At 38.6% G+C, this 12,816-nt stretch overlaps 1 protein-coding gene across 4 annotated transcripts in view; it reads right to left on the bottom strand.

Moving 5' to 3' along the window:
* The window catches only part of STX11 (syntaxin 11), a 36,056-nt gene that overhangs the window by 7,087 nt on the left and 16,153 nt on the right, over positions 1 to 12,816 (bottom strand). Inside the window, exon 2 of one of the 4 annotated variants that reach the window (XM_036870963.1) lies at positions 7,211 to 7,347. The exons of 2 other annotated variants lie outside the window; for them this stretch is intronic. The gene's annotated coding sequence lies outside the window, so the exon portion shown is untranslated. Of the gene's footprint in view, positions 1 to 6,550; positions 6,575 to 7,210; positions 7,348 to 12,816 lie in introns of those variants that run through there. One more of the 4 variants, XM_036870962.1, reaches the window with a different exon arrangement.

Consider the following 12,816-nt stretch of genomic DNA (forward strand, 5'->3'; position numbering starts at 1 on the left):
ATTTGTTTATTGATTTAGTTGCTGTCTTCCTTTTTCTTTCATATATAGATATATATATTTATTTCCTTGTTCTCTTTTTGTGAGTGTGTATGTGTATGCTTCTTTGTGTGATTTTGTCTATATAGCTTTGCTTTTACCATTTGTCCTAGGGTTATGTCTGTCCATTATTTTTTTTTGTTTTTTTTTTAATATAGTTTTTAGCACTTGTTATCACTGATGGATTTGTTTTTTGGTTTGGTTGCCCTCTTCTTCCTTTCTATTTTCTTTTTGTTTAAATTACTTTTTAATTTTTTTTTATTTTTAATAATTAAAAATTTTTTTATTTTAATAACTTTATTTCTTTTTATTTTCTTCTTTTCTTTCTTTTTTTCTCTCTTTTCTTCTGACCATGTGGCTGACAGGGTCTTGGTGCTCCAGCTGGGTGTCAGGCCTGCGCCTCTGAGGTGGGAGAGCCGAGTTCAGGACATTGGCCCACGAGAGACATCCAGGCTCCACATAATATCAAATGGCGAAAGCTCTCCCAGAGATCACCATCTCAATGCTAAGACCCAGCTCCACTCAACGACCAGCAAGCTACAGTGCTGGACACCCTATGCCAAACAACTAGCAAGACAGGAACACAACCCCACCCATTAGCAGAGAGGCTGCCTAAAATCATAATAAGGTCACAGACACCCCAAAACACACCACTGGACGCGGTCCTGCCCACCAGAAAGACAAGATCCAGCCTCATCCACCAGAACACAGGCACTAGTCCCCTCCACCAGGAAGCCTACACAACCCACTGAACCAACCATAGCCACTGGGAGCAGACACCAAAAACAACGGGAACTACAAACCTGCAACCTGCGAAAAGGAGACCCCAAACACAGTAAGTTAAGCAAAATGAGAAGACAGAGAAACACACAGCAGATGAAGAAGGTAAAAACCCACCAGACCAAACAAATGAAGAGGAAATAGGCAGTCTACCTGAAAAAGAATTCAGAATAATGATAGTAAAGATGATCCAAAATCTTGGAAATAGAATGGAGAAAATACAAGAAACGTTTCACAAGGACCTAGAAGAACTAAAGAGCAAACAATGATGAACAACACAATAAATGAAATTAAAAGTTCTCTAGAAGGAATCAATAGCAGAATAACTGAGGCAGAAGAACGGATAAGTGACCTGGAACATAAAATAGTGGAAATAACTACTTCAGAGCAGAATAAGGAAAAAGGAATGAAAAGAATTGAGGAACATCTCAGAGACCTCTGGGACAATATTAAATGCACCAACATTCGAATTATAGGGGTCCCAGAAGAAGAAGAGAAAAAGAAAGGGACTGAGAAAATATTTGAAGACATTATAGTTGAAAACTTCCCTAATATGGGAAAGGGAATAGTCAATCAAGTCCAGGAAGCACAGAGAGTCCCATACAGGATAAATCCAAGGAGAAACATGCCAAGACATATATTAATCAAACTATCAAAAATTAAATACAAAGAAAAAATATTAAAAGCAGCAAGGGAAAAACAACAAATAACATACAAGGGAATCCACATAAGGTTAACAGCTGATCTTTCAGCAGAAACTCTGCAAGCCAGAAGGGAGTGGCAAGACATATTTAAAATGATGAAAGGGAAAAACCTACAACCAAGATTACTCTACCCAGCAAGGATCTCATTCAGATTCAACAGAGAGATTAAAACCTTTACAGACAAGCAAAAGCTAAGAGAATTCAGCACCACCAAACCAGCTTTACAAACGCTAAAGGAACTTCCCTAGGCAGGAAACACAAGAGAGGGAAAAGACCAACAATAACAAACCCAAAACAATTAAGAGAATGGTAATAGGAACATATATATTGATAATTACCTTAAATGTAAATGGATTAAATGCTCCCACCAAAAGACACAGATTGGCTGAATGGATACAAAAACAAGACCCGTATATATGCTGTCTACAAGAGACCCACTTCAGACCTAGGGATACATACAGACTGAAAGTGAGAGGATGGAAAAAGATATTCCATGCAAATGGAAATCAAAAGAAAGCTGGAGTAGCAATTCTCATATCAGACAAAATAGACTTTAAAATAAAGACTATTACAAGAGACAAAGAAGGACGCTACATAATGATCAAGGGATCAATCCAAGAAGAAGCTATAACAATTATAAATATTTATGCACCCAACACAGGAGCACCTCAATACATAAGGCAAATGCTAACAGCCATAAAAGGGGAAATCGACAGTTAGAGAATCATAGTAGGGCACTTTAACACACCCCACTTTCACCAATGGACAGATCATCCAAAATGAAAATACATAAGGAAACACAAGGTTTAAATGATACATTAAACAAGATGGACTTAATTGATATTTATAGGACATTCCATCCAAAAACAACAGAATACACATTCTTCTCAAGTTCTCATGGAACATTCTCCAGGATAGATCATATCTTGGGTTACAAGTCAAGCCTTGGTAAATTTAAGAAAATTGAAATCGTATCAAGTATCTTTTCCAACAACAACGCTATGAGACTAGCTATCAATTACAGTAAAAAATACAAACACATGGAGGCTAAACAATACACTACTAAATAACCAAAAGCTCACTGAAGAAATCAAAGAGGAAATCAAAAAATACCTACAAACAAATGACAATGAAAACACGATGACCCAAAACCTATGGGATGCAGCAAAAGCAGTTCTAAGAGGGAAGTTTATAGCAATACAGTCCTATTTCAAGAAACAAGAAACATCTCAAATAAACAACCTAACCTTACACCTAAAGCAATTAGAGAAAGAAGAACAAAAAACCCCAAAGTTAGCAGAAGGAAAGAAATCACAAAGATCAGATCAGAAATAAATGAAAAAGAAATGAAGGAAATGATAGCAAAAATCAGTAAAAGTAAAAGCTGGTTCGTTGAGAAGATAAACAAAACTGACAAACCATTAGCCAGATTCATCAAGAAAAAAAGGGGGAAGACTCAAATCAATAAAATTAGAAATGAAAAAGGATAAGTAACAACTGATACTGCAGAAATACAGAGGATCATGAGAGATTACTACAAGCAACTATATGCCAATAAAATGGACAACCTGAAAGAAATGGACAAATTCTTAGAAAAGCACAACTTTCCAAGACCGAACCAGGAATAGAAAATATAAACAGACCAATCACAAGCACTGAAGTTGAGACTGTAATGAAAAATCTTCCAAGAAACAAAAGCCCAGAACCAGACGGCTTCACAGGTGAATTCTACCAAACATTTAGAGAAGAGCTAATACCTATCCTTCTCAAACTCTTCCAAAATATAGCAGAGGGAGGAACACTCCCAAACTCATTCTACGAGGCCACCAGCACCCTGATACCAAAACCAGACAAAGATGTCACAAAGAAAGAAAACTACAGGCCAATATCACTGATGAACATAGATGCAAAAATCCTCAACAAAATACTAGCAAACAGAATCCAACAGCACATTAAAAGGATCATACACCATGATCAAGTGGGGTTTATTCCAGGAATGCAAGGATTCTTCAATATATGCAAATCAATCAATGTGATAAACCATATTAACAAATTGAAGGAGAAAAATCATATGATCATCTCAATAGATGAAGAAAAAGCTTTTGACAAAATTCAACACCCATTTATGATAAAAGCCCTCCAGAAAGTAGGCACAGAGGGAACTTACCTCAACATAATAAAGGCCATATATGACAAACCCACAGCCAACATTGTTCTCAATGGTGAAACACTGAAAACATTTCCTCTAAGATCAGGAACAAGACAAGGTTGTCCACTCTCACCACTATTATTCAACACAGTTTTGGAAGTTTTAGCCACAGCAATCAGAGAAGAAAAAGAAATAAAAGGAATCCAAATTGGAAAAGAAGAAGTAAAGCTGTCACTGTTTGCAGATGACATGATACTATACATAGAGAATCCTAAAGATACTACCAGAAAACTACTAGAGGTAATTAATGAATTGGATAAAGTAGCAGGATACAAAATTAATGCACAGAAGTCTCTTGCATTCCTATACACTAATGCTGAAAAATCTGAAAGAGAAATTAAGGAAACACTCCCATTTACCATTGCAACAAAAAAGAATAAAATACCTAGAAATAAACCTACCTAAGGAGATAAAAGACTTGTATGCAGAAAACTATAAGACACTGCTGAAAGAAATTAAAGATGATACAAACAGATGGAGAGATATATCATGTTCATGCATTGGAAGAATCAACATTGTGAAAATGACTATACTACCCAAAGCAATCTACAGATTCAATGCAATCCCTATCAAATTACCAATGGCATTTTTCACAGAACTAGAACAAAAAATTTCACAATTTGTATGGAAACACAAAAGACCCCGAATAGCCAAAGCAATCTTGAGAAAGAAAAACGGAGCTGGAGGAATCAGGCTCCCAGACTTCAGACTATAGTACAAAGCTACAGTAATCAAGACAGTATGGTACTGGCACAAAAACAGAAATATAGATCAATGGAACAGGACAGAAAACCCAGAGATAAACCCACGCACATATGGTCACCTTATTTTGATAAAGGAGGCAAGAATATACAATGGAGAAAAGACAGCCTCTTCAATAAGTGGTGCTGGGAAAACTGGACAGCTACATGTGAAAGAATGAAATTAGGACACTCCCTAACACCATACACAAAAATAAACTCAAAATGGATTAAAGACCTAAATGTAAGGCCAGACACTATAAAACTCTTAGAGGAAAACATAGGCAGAACACTCTATGACATAAATCACAGCAAGATCTTTTTTGACCCACCTCCTAGAGGAATGGAAATAAAAACAAAAATAAACAAATGGGACCTAATGAAACTTAAAAGCTTTTGCACAGCAAAGGAAACCATAAACAAGATGAAAAGACAACCCTCAGAATGGGAGAAAATATTTGCAAATGAAGCAACTGACAAAGGATTTATCTCCAAAATTTACAAGCAGCTCATGCAGCTCAATAGCAAAAAAAACCAAACAACCCAATCCAAAAATGGGCAGAAGACCTAAACAGACATTTCTCCAAAGAAGATATACAGATTGCCAACAAACACATGAAAGGATGCTCAACATCACTAATCATTAGAGAAATTCAAATCAAAACTATAATGAGGTATCACCTCACACCAGTCAAAATGGCATCAAAAAAATCTACAAACAATAAATGCTGGAGAGGGTGTGGAGAAAAGGGAACCCTCTTGCACTGTTGGTGGGACTGTAAATTGATACAGCCACTATGGAGAACAGTATGGAGGTTCCTTAAAAAACTAAAAATAGAACTCCCATACGACCCAGCAATCCCACTACTGGGCATATACCCTGAGAACACCATAATTCAAAAAAAGTCATGTACCACAATGTTCATTGCAGCTCTATTTACAATAGCCAGGACATGGAAGCAACCTAAGTGTTCATCGACAGATGAATGGATAAAGAAGATGTGGCACATATATACAATGGAATATTACTCAGTCATAAAAAGAAACAAAACTGAGTTATTTGTAGTGAGGTGGATGGCCCTAGAGACTTTCATACACAGTGAAGCAAGTCAGAAAGAGAAAAATAAATACCGTATGCTAACACATATATATGGAATCTAAAAAAAAATGGTTCTGAGGAACCTAGGGGCAGGACAGGAATAAAGACGCAGACGTAGAGAATGGACTTGAGGACACGGGGTTGCTATAACAACATACTACATACTGGACGGCTTATAAGCAACAGAAATTTGCTTGTAAACAACAGAAATTTATTTCTCACAGTTCTGGAGGCTGGAAGTCTGAAATCAGTGTGCCAGCATGGTCAGTTTCTGTGTCTGGTAAAGGCCTGCTTCCTCGTTCATAAATGGCCTTCTTCTCACTGTAACCTCACATGGCAGAAGTGGCAAGCAAGCTGTCTGGGGTCTCTTTTATGGGGTCTCATGACCTAGTCACTTCCCAAAGACCTCACCTCCCAATACCATCACCTTGGGGGTTAGGATTTCAACATATCAATTTTGGGGGGAACACAAGCATCCAGATCGTAGCATTCCCTAATTGAGGTTTTATATTTGGAGCAATTATTAGCTTCTAATAACCTAGATCTGGATGAACACATGAAAATCTTTTCACTATTACAACCATTACCTTCTCTCCCACAATAATTTCTTCATATCAGTTTCCCCAACACTGTAATGTTTCAGTTATTAGAGCACTCAATCAGGTAGTCACTCATCATAACTGTCCAAAAGCCCACAAAGTTATTAGCAATCACAGATAATTCTCTTCTAACAAAGATTCACTATGGTTATGACTGACCCAAGACTGTTGAAATACCAGAGCACTGATACTTGGAGGTAGAAGTTTTACAGTCGGGGGCATAGAATTGACAATTGAGGGAATGCTAGCAGATGGCCTTGCTAAGGGAGAAAGTAAAGAGAGGAGCGCTCCAGGTTCAAGGGTCAAATCATCCATAGGAGTTTTTCCACTGTTATCTGTATCAGCATTTACAAACAAACACAGTTGTTGTTGCTGTATCTTACATCTGATTTGGCTTTGGCCTTGGAATATGAAGCAAACTTTTGTCTGGAAAATACAGAGGAAATCTATGTAGAAAGAAAAGATGATGGGGAATAAATCATTGAGTCTAGTTTAATTAAACTTTATATTTCATAAAAATATCTTTTTCAAAAAAGAGAAGTCAATAGAGTTTTCAGAATCATTAATGACTTTTCTTTTCCAACTCATAATACTAGCTAAGGACAATCCCACAGAATTTTTACATTTCTTTTTCTGTTCCTCTTCCTCTTAAAGTCTTATACGCCACTGATCCTAATCCTGTTGGCTGGTTACTCCTCTTTAATCCTCCAAGGAAACAAATTATTATTTTCAGCTGACATTTTTTACACGACTGCAGAAAAATCTCAATTATCCAACATCATCAGTGCATGAGGTTTTCTCATGTAAGCGACTTTCACCTAACCAAAGTTTCTCCCTTCAAATGTGAAAAGTATTCACTCCTTTTTGTTGGAAATCCTCTTCTAAACTGCACTGACATATTTCATTGCTTCCTTAAAGAGAGAACATTGGACACAATTTATTGGTGACTCAGATTATCATTACTAACATCTTTGAACTGTGTGATGATGCACTTTTGTTTTGAAATGTTTCTCTTTCCTCATGGTTACAAGGTCAAACCTTACCTCAGTCATCTCCATATACTGCTGTTGACATTCCTCTCTCTCCCCATACAGGTTGTATCAGACCAAGAAATTATATAAAAACCAAGCACTTAACGATGGTAAGCTATAAGTGGGTCAGCAACACTCTAGAGTCGAACCTAAGTAAAGCAAGGAAAGAAAAACTAACTCAGTCAGTGGCAAACTGAGTGTCCAATGTGAGCCTGCCTTTGTACTGGACAACTGATATATAACCAACCCATCAACAATCTTCACAATAACTATGAAAGCATCAAATTGTTAGATTATTTCCATGATGTGATGACCATCAATTCATAACCTACTTTCTTGACCTGACTTCCTATGTGGCCCATTCTTTCCCCCCCAAATATGTACGTACTCTTTGTGAATGGTTGAAAAAAATTTTTCAACCAACATTCTTTCCATGTCCTCCAATCAAGAGGTACAGACTATTTCTCAACTTCTTGAATTTGGAGTGTGGCCATTAGACTGGAACTTGTTTTGGCTAATGAGATGTTAGTAAATATAATGCAAGCAGAGGCTTGAAAAGCACTTGTGCAAAACAGCTTATTAGTCTTGTAACAGACCCGTGATACAACCATATGAAGAAGCCTGGGCTAGCCTGCAGGAGGCTGAGACCTGGGGTTTTAGTCATCCCAGCTGAACCCAGCCCCCAGCTAACCCACCGACTGACTGTAGCTACATGAATGAGCCAGGAGACACCAACAGAAGATGGATCAGCCAATCGAAAGAATTGTGAGAAATAATTAATCACTGCTGTTGAAGCCATTAAGATTTGTAGCAGTTTCTTAAGCCACAAAAACTAACATACAGAAATTGGTACCTAGAAGTAGCATGTTGCCATAACAAAAACCTAAAATATTCAGTATCAGCTTTGGGACCAGACAGCAGGTGAAAAGTAGTGAGATAACTATTAGCAAAAACCAGAAAAATAGCATGCAAACTGTTCGTGGAGACTGGAGAGGTGATGAGGAAACTGTACCGCAGTCAGGGAAAAAGGCAACCCACATTCTGCTGCAGCAAAACAACTGGCAAAAGTGATGTCTGTGGCAGCATGAAAGATACACAATGGGGGCCTTCCCTGGTGGCGCAGTGTTTAAGGATCCGCCTGCCAATGCAGGGGACATGGGTTCGAGCCCTGGTCCGGGAAGATCCCACATGCCGCGGAGCAACAAGGCCCGTGCGCCACAGCAACTGAGCCTGCGCTCTAGAGCCCGTGAGCCACAACTGCTGAGCCCGCGTGCTGCAACTGCTGAAACCCATGTGCCTAGAGCCCGTGCTCTGCAACAGGAGAGGCCACTGCAATGAGAAGCCCGCGCGCTGCAACGGGGAGTAGCCCCCGCTCACCACAACTAGAGAAAGTGCACCCGCAGCAACGAAGACCCAATGCAGCCAAAAAATAAAATAAAAATAAATAAAATAGGCACATTTAAAAAAAAAAAAAAAGATACACAATGAACTTTGAAGTTAGCTGCAAAGATCTCCAAGAAGAATGTTGGAAGAGTTCACTGAGTGTTTCTAGCTGCATATAAGGTTCTGCAAAAGAGGGATGAGCTGAAAAATAAATTATCTAGTTAATAAGCATTATTTAGAGAAAATAGAGAAGAACCAGAACTCACGTGACTGGAAAAGAAAATCTTTTATCTCTCCAGTCTCTTCAGCTGGAGGACAAGACTTTTAGAGCAAGAAATGGCCTCAGAGTGAAGACCTTTGTAAAATTTAACGTGGTGCCTCATAGCACTTCTCAGCTGGACAAAAGGGCCTCTAAGACTCCCTGAGGCACTGTCTCATAGCAGCTTGATGCTCAGCCCAGAGGAGAGAAAGATATGTCTGACTTGAAAAAAAATTCTGGCTGTGGGTTTCAGGGGCCTGAACCCTATGGGATTCTTAGGAAATGCACAAAGTTTTTAAGAGGGTTTTACTGACAAGCACAAAAGTATGACCTAAAAGAGACAGAGACCATTCAAAGAAAAAGAGGCCTCTGGATGCTCGATTTTTTACAGTAAGAACTAGGCTAAGGAAATTATTTAGAAGCAAAAATAAGCCATTTCTTATGGAAAAGGAAGAATGTTTCAGAGGGTAGAGCCAAGAGCAGTAGAGAAATAGACACCAGTGAACCATTCCCGAGGAAGAGAACTGGGTCCTAATCAAGGAACCTCCCCTTGCTCAGGAGGGGGGGACACCTAGCAGCACGGACCTGGATAGAGCTGCTGTGCAGTGCTGATGCTATTTATATTCTGTTTCTGTAGATTTGGGGGGGTTATCTTTTCCCTGTTTCACCATGATACGTTGGGTGTGTATGGGGAAGTAACTTGTTTATGATAACTAAAAACTATGATAACTAGATAACTAAAATATATGATAGTTATGTTATATATATAGTATATATATATCATATTTATATGCTATATAGATATATGATAGTTAGTTATCTATGATAACTAGATAACTTAAAAGTTCATTGTCTCAGCAGTGGCATGGACATATATACACTACCAAACATAAAATAGGTAGCTAGTGGGAAGCAGCCGTATGGCACAGGGAGATCAGCTCAGTGCTTTGTGTCCACCTAGAGGGGTGGGATAGGGAGGGTGGGAGGGAGGGAGATGCAAGAGGGAAGAGATATGGGGACATATGTATATGTATAACTGATTCACTTTGTTATAAAGCAGAAACTAACACACCATTGTAAAGCAATTATACTCCAATAAAGATGTTAAAAAAAATAAAATTAAAATTAAAATTCATTGTCTCAGGATCAAGAGGATCCACATCTGAAGGGCTGTATCTGAGGGGTCTCATCTGTATCCAGAAGTGATGCAGATCATGGATAAGCCTCTGGACTTAGAGGCTGATGCCTTAATGGGATGAGGCTTCTGAAAATCCTACGATGGGGGTGAGCGTATCTTTCTTGCAGGAGAAATGTGAGTCATTTTTACCAAAGGCAGACTATATTTGATTGCCAAAAAAAAAAACAAACCAGCCACAAATTCTTAGCAGTACCCCTGATCAACAAGTGGTGTTGATGGAAAAGACATGCCCTGTTAATAAAAGCTCTTAACCTTGGGCATTTTGGGAGAGTGAGGCGAAGCTTCATTGGCAGTAATCTGCGGCCTTCTCAGCAGTCAGTGTATGGCAACTCACAGGGAGGGCAAAGGGCTAGGAAAGTCACAGCCCTGGAAATAAGTGGGGTACCCCTAGAAGAGAAGGTGCAACAGAACCTGGGGATCACATGTAAGAAAAGGAGACCAGCCTGTGTTGAGCAGTGGTCAACATATTAACTGGTTCTGTCTGGCAAAGTGTTTTTAATAGTTCTTTAGTTGAGGGGGCATCAAAAGTTAACTGTCAATCCATATACTTATATGTATGCATGCTTACATTATTTGTATTAAAACAAAAAGTATAATTCTCAAAAAAAAAAAAAGCAGCATCAATTTCTCTACTCTTCCAATCTGGGTTTGGCCGTGAGACTTTCTTTGACAGAGAGGACAACAGAAAACATGCTGCAAGCAGAGGCTTGAATAGCACTATTGGGGCTTTTCCCCTCTGACTACTAAGAACACTGAAACCTCTATGTGTGGAAGCTCCGGCTAGCCCCCTGGAGGATGACGACCATATGAAAAGAGAGGCCAGCCCCCAGGTGACCCACCGCTCCATCTGTATGACTGAGCCCAAGTGAGGCCATTGGAAGAAGCACTCAGTATTTACTTTCTGCCAGGTAGTGTTGTAGAAGTTTTACATAGATTATCTCATTTAACCCTCATAACCATAAGAGATAACAAATCGTGATTTGGGGATGGTTTGTTATCCTGACAAAGTTAACTTGATACACCCCTCTTTAGGTTTCTCTATACCCCAAGATGTGTGTTCTTCTTAAACAGGATCTAGGAGGACGATGTGACTCATGGATAAATCGTAATTTTTCGAAAGTAAATGCTGTTGCATTTAAAACAGAGTTCATTGCTACAATTTAAAAATACAAACATAATAATTGTCCTGTTGATATATGACACCTACTTGATGATCATGGCCTAAGTACACACCTGGATTTTGATTCAGTATACATTTACAATTTTCTATTCATATTGTATACAGACGTTAATGTAAAGCATACACATAAAAGGAGCATGTGTTTCTTAACAAGTCTGAGGACAGTCTTCCTTTCCTTTTGAGGAATATGGTCATAAGCATGGTGAGGAGAAAAAAAAAATGATGCTAAAAAAAGATTATCTCATACACAAGCAGCCTCCACAAGCAAGATTCTGCAGAAGCTGTTTGATAATGCAGTATGCTAAATCAGGGTTCTTGAGCAGTGGGGGCAGGACAGCACAGAGATACTAGGCAGTTCTAACCTTGGCTGAGTTTCAGTCTGATAAGAGGTTCTGAGAACTTGAAAAGCCAGTTTTGAAATGGAGGTAGATAGTTAAGTGTATCACAAGTCTGTTGTTCAGATCACTAAAGTAAAGAACACCAGTTAGGCAAAATACAACTTCCAAACATGACTCTCCTGCCATACTCCAAACCTCCCTTTGTCATCCAAGACTGAACCAGAGACAATTCTTGCTAGCAAACTAAAAAGAATAAAAATTAGTGTAATGTGTACCAGGTTCCTAAGGAACATTAGAAGTGGATTAAGACCCTACTAGTCTTTCAGAGTGTTTAAGGCAATCAGGATACTGCTTCTCAGTTGTAGAATCTGGTTAGAATTCCACATCCACTCAGGGCAGTGGAAGAGAGTGGCTAAGTGTTCAGCCTGAGGAGACAAACTCTCCCACCACTGGGACTAGCCTGGGCTCTCTCACTGGTTTCAGGGTTCTCAGCAGTAAGAGAGGGCGATTCATAATAGGTAAGTGCTTTTCAAGTGTCTGCTGATGTCACATTTCCTTGTAGTCACCTTCTCTCTGCCTTATCTTCCACATGTATAAATACCAACTGCGTAAGATGAGGAAGAGAATTAAATGAGATAATCCAGGTAAAGCTCTTAGAAGAGTGCCCAGCAGACAGTAAGCACTCTGTATATGCACCCGATTATCATCTATTCTGTGATTTTAATTCACTCAAAAAACGAATGCAGATTCAGTAACTATTGGTATAAATAGTGCATTTGTTGATATACTGCTAACAGTTTATTACTAACAGTTTGTTACTCATCTCATAATCATAAGTGAACACTAATCCCTGTGAGTCACCAGATTGTTTAAGGTTTTCAATAACTTTTTTTTCCAACTCTTTTTTTGTAAAAATTTCTTTTTCTCTGAGTATGAATGCAACCCTTGCTCTTTGAAAAGAAGAAGAAATAATCGAACGACAGAATTGTTTTACGTGGAAAGTAAACATTTCTCATCATTTAATACCACTATATATAATAACTATAAAATAACCAATGATAAAAGGCTAATACATATTCTTCCAGACTCTTTTCTAATCTAGAAAGTTGTGAATTCTTAAGAGACAGCATCCAGAAGAACTGACCCTGATACTGTGAACTATGGAATATTTTTCTGGTAAACTGCAAGAGTTCTCTGGGTTTCTTCCTGCCAGGGGACCCCTCAGGGATGCAGGGCTATAGGGCAGGTACCACCACACTT

The sequence above is a fragment of the Balaenoptera musculus genome, chromosome 12 (genome assembly GCF_009873245.2).
Source record: "Balaenoptera musculus isolate JJ_BM4_2016_0621 chromosome 12, mBalMus1.pri.v3, whole genome shotgun sequence".
Taxonomy (NCBI): Eukaryota; Metazoa; Chordata; class Mammalia; order Artiodactyla; family Balaenopteridae; genus Balaenoptera; species Balaenoptera musculus.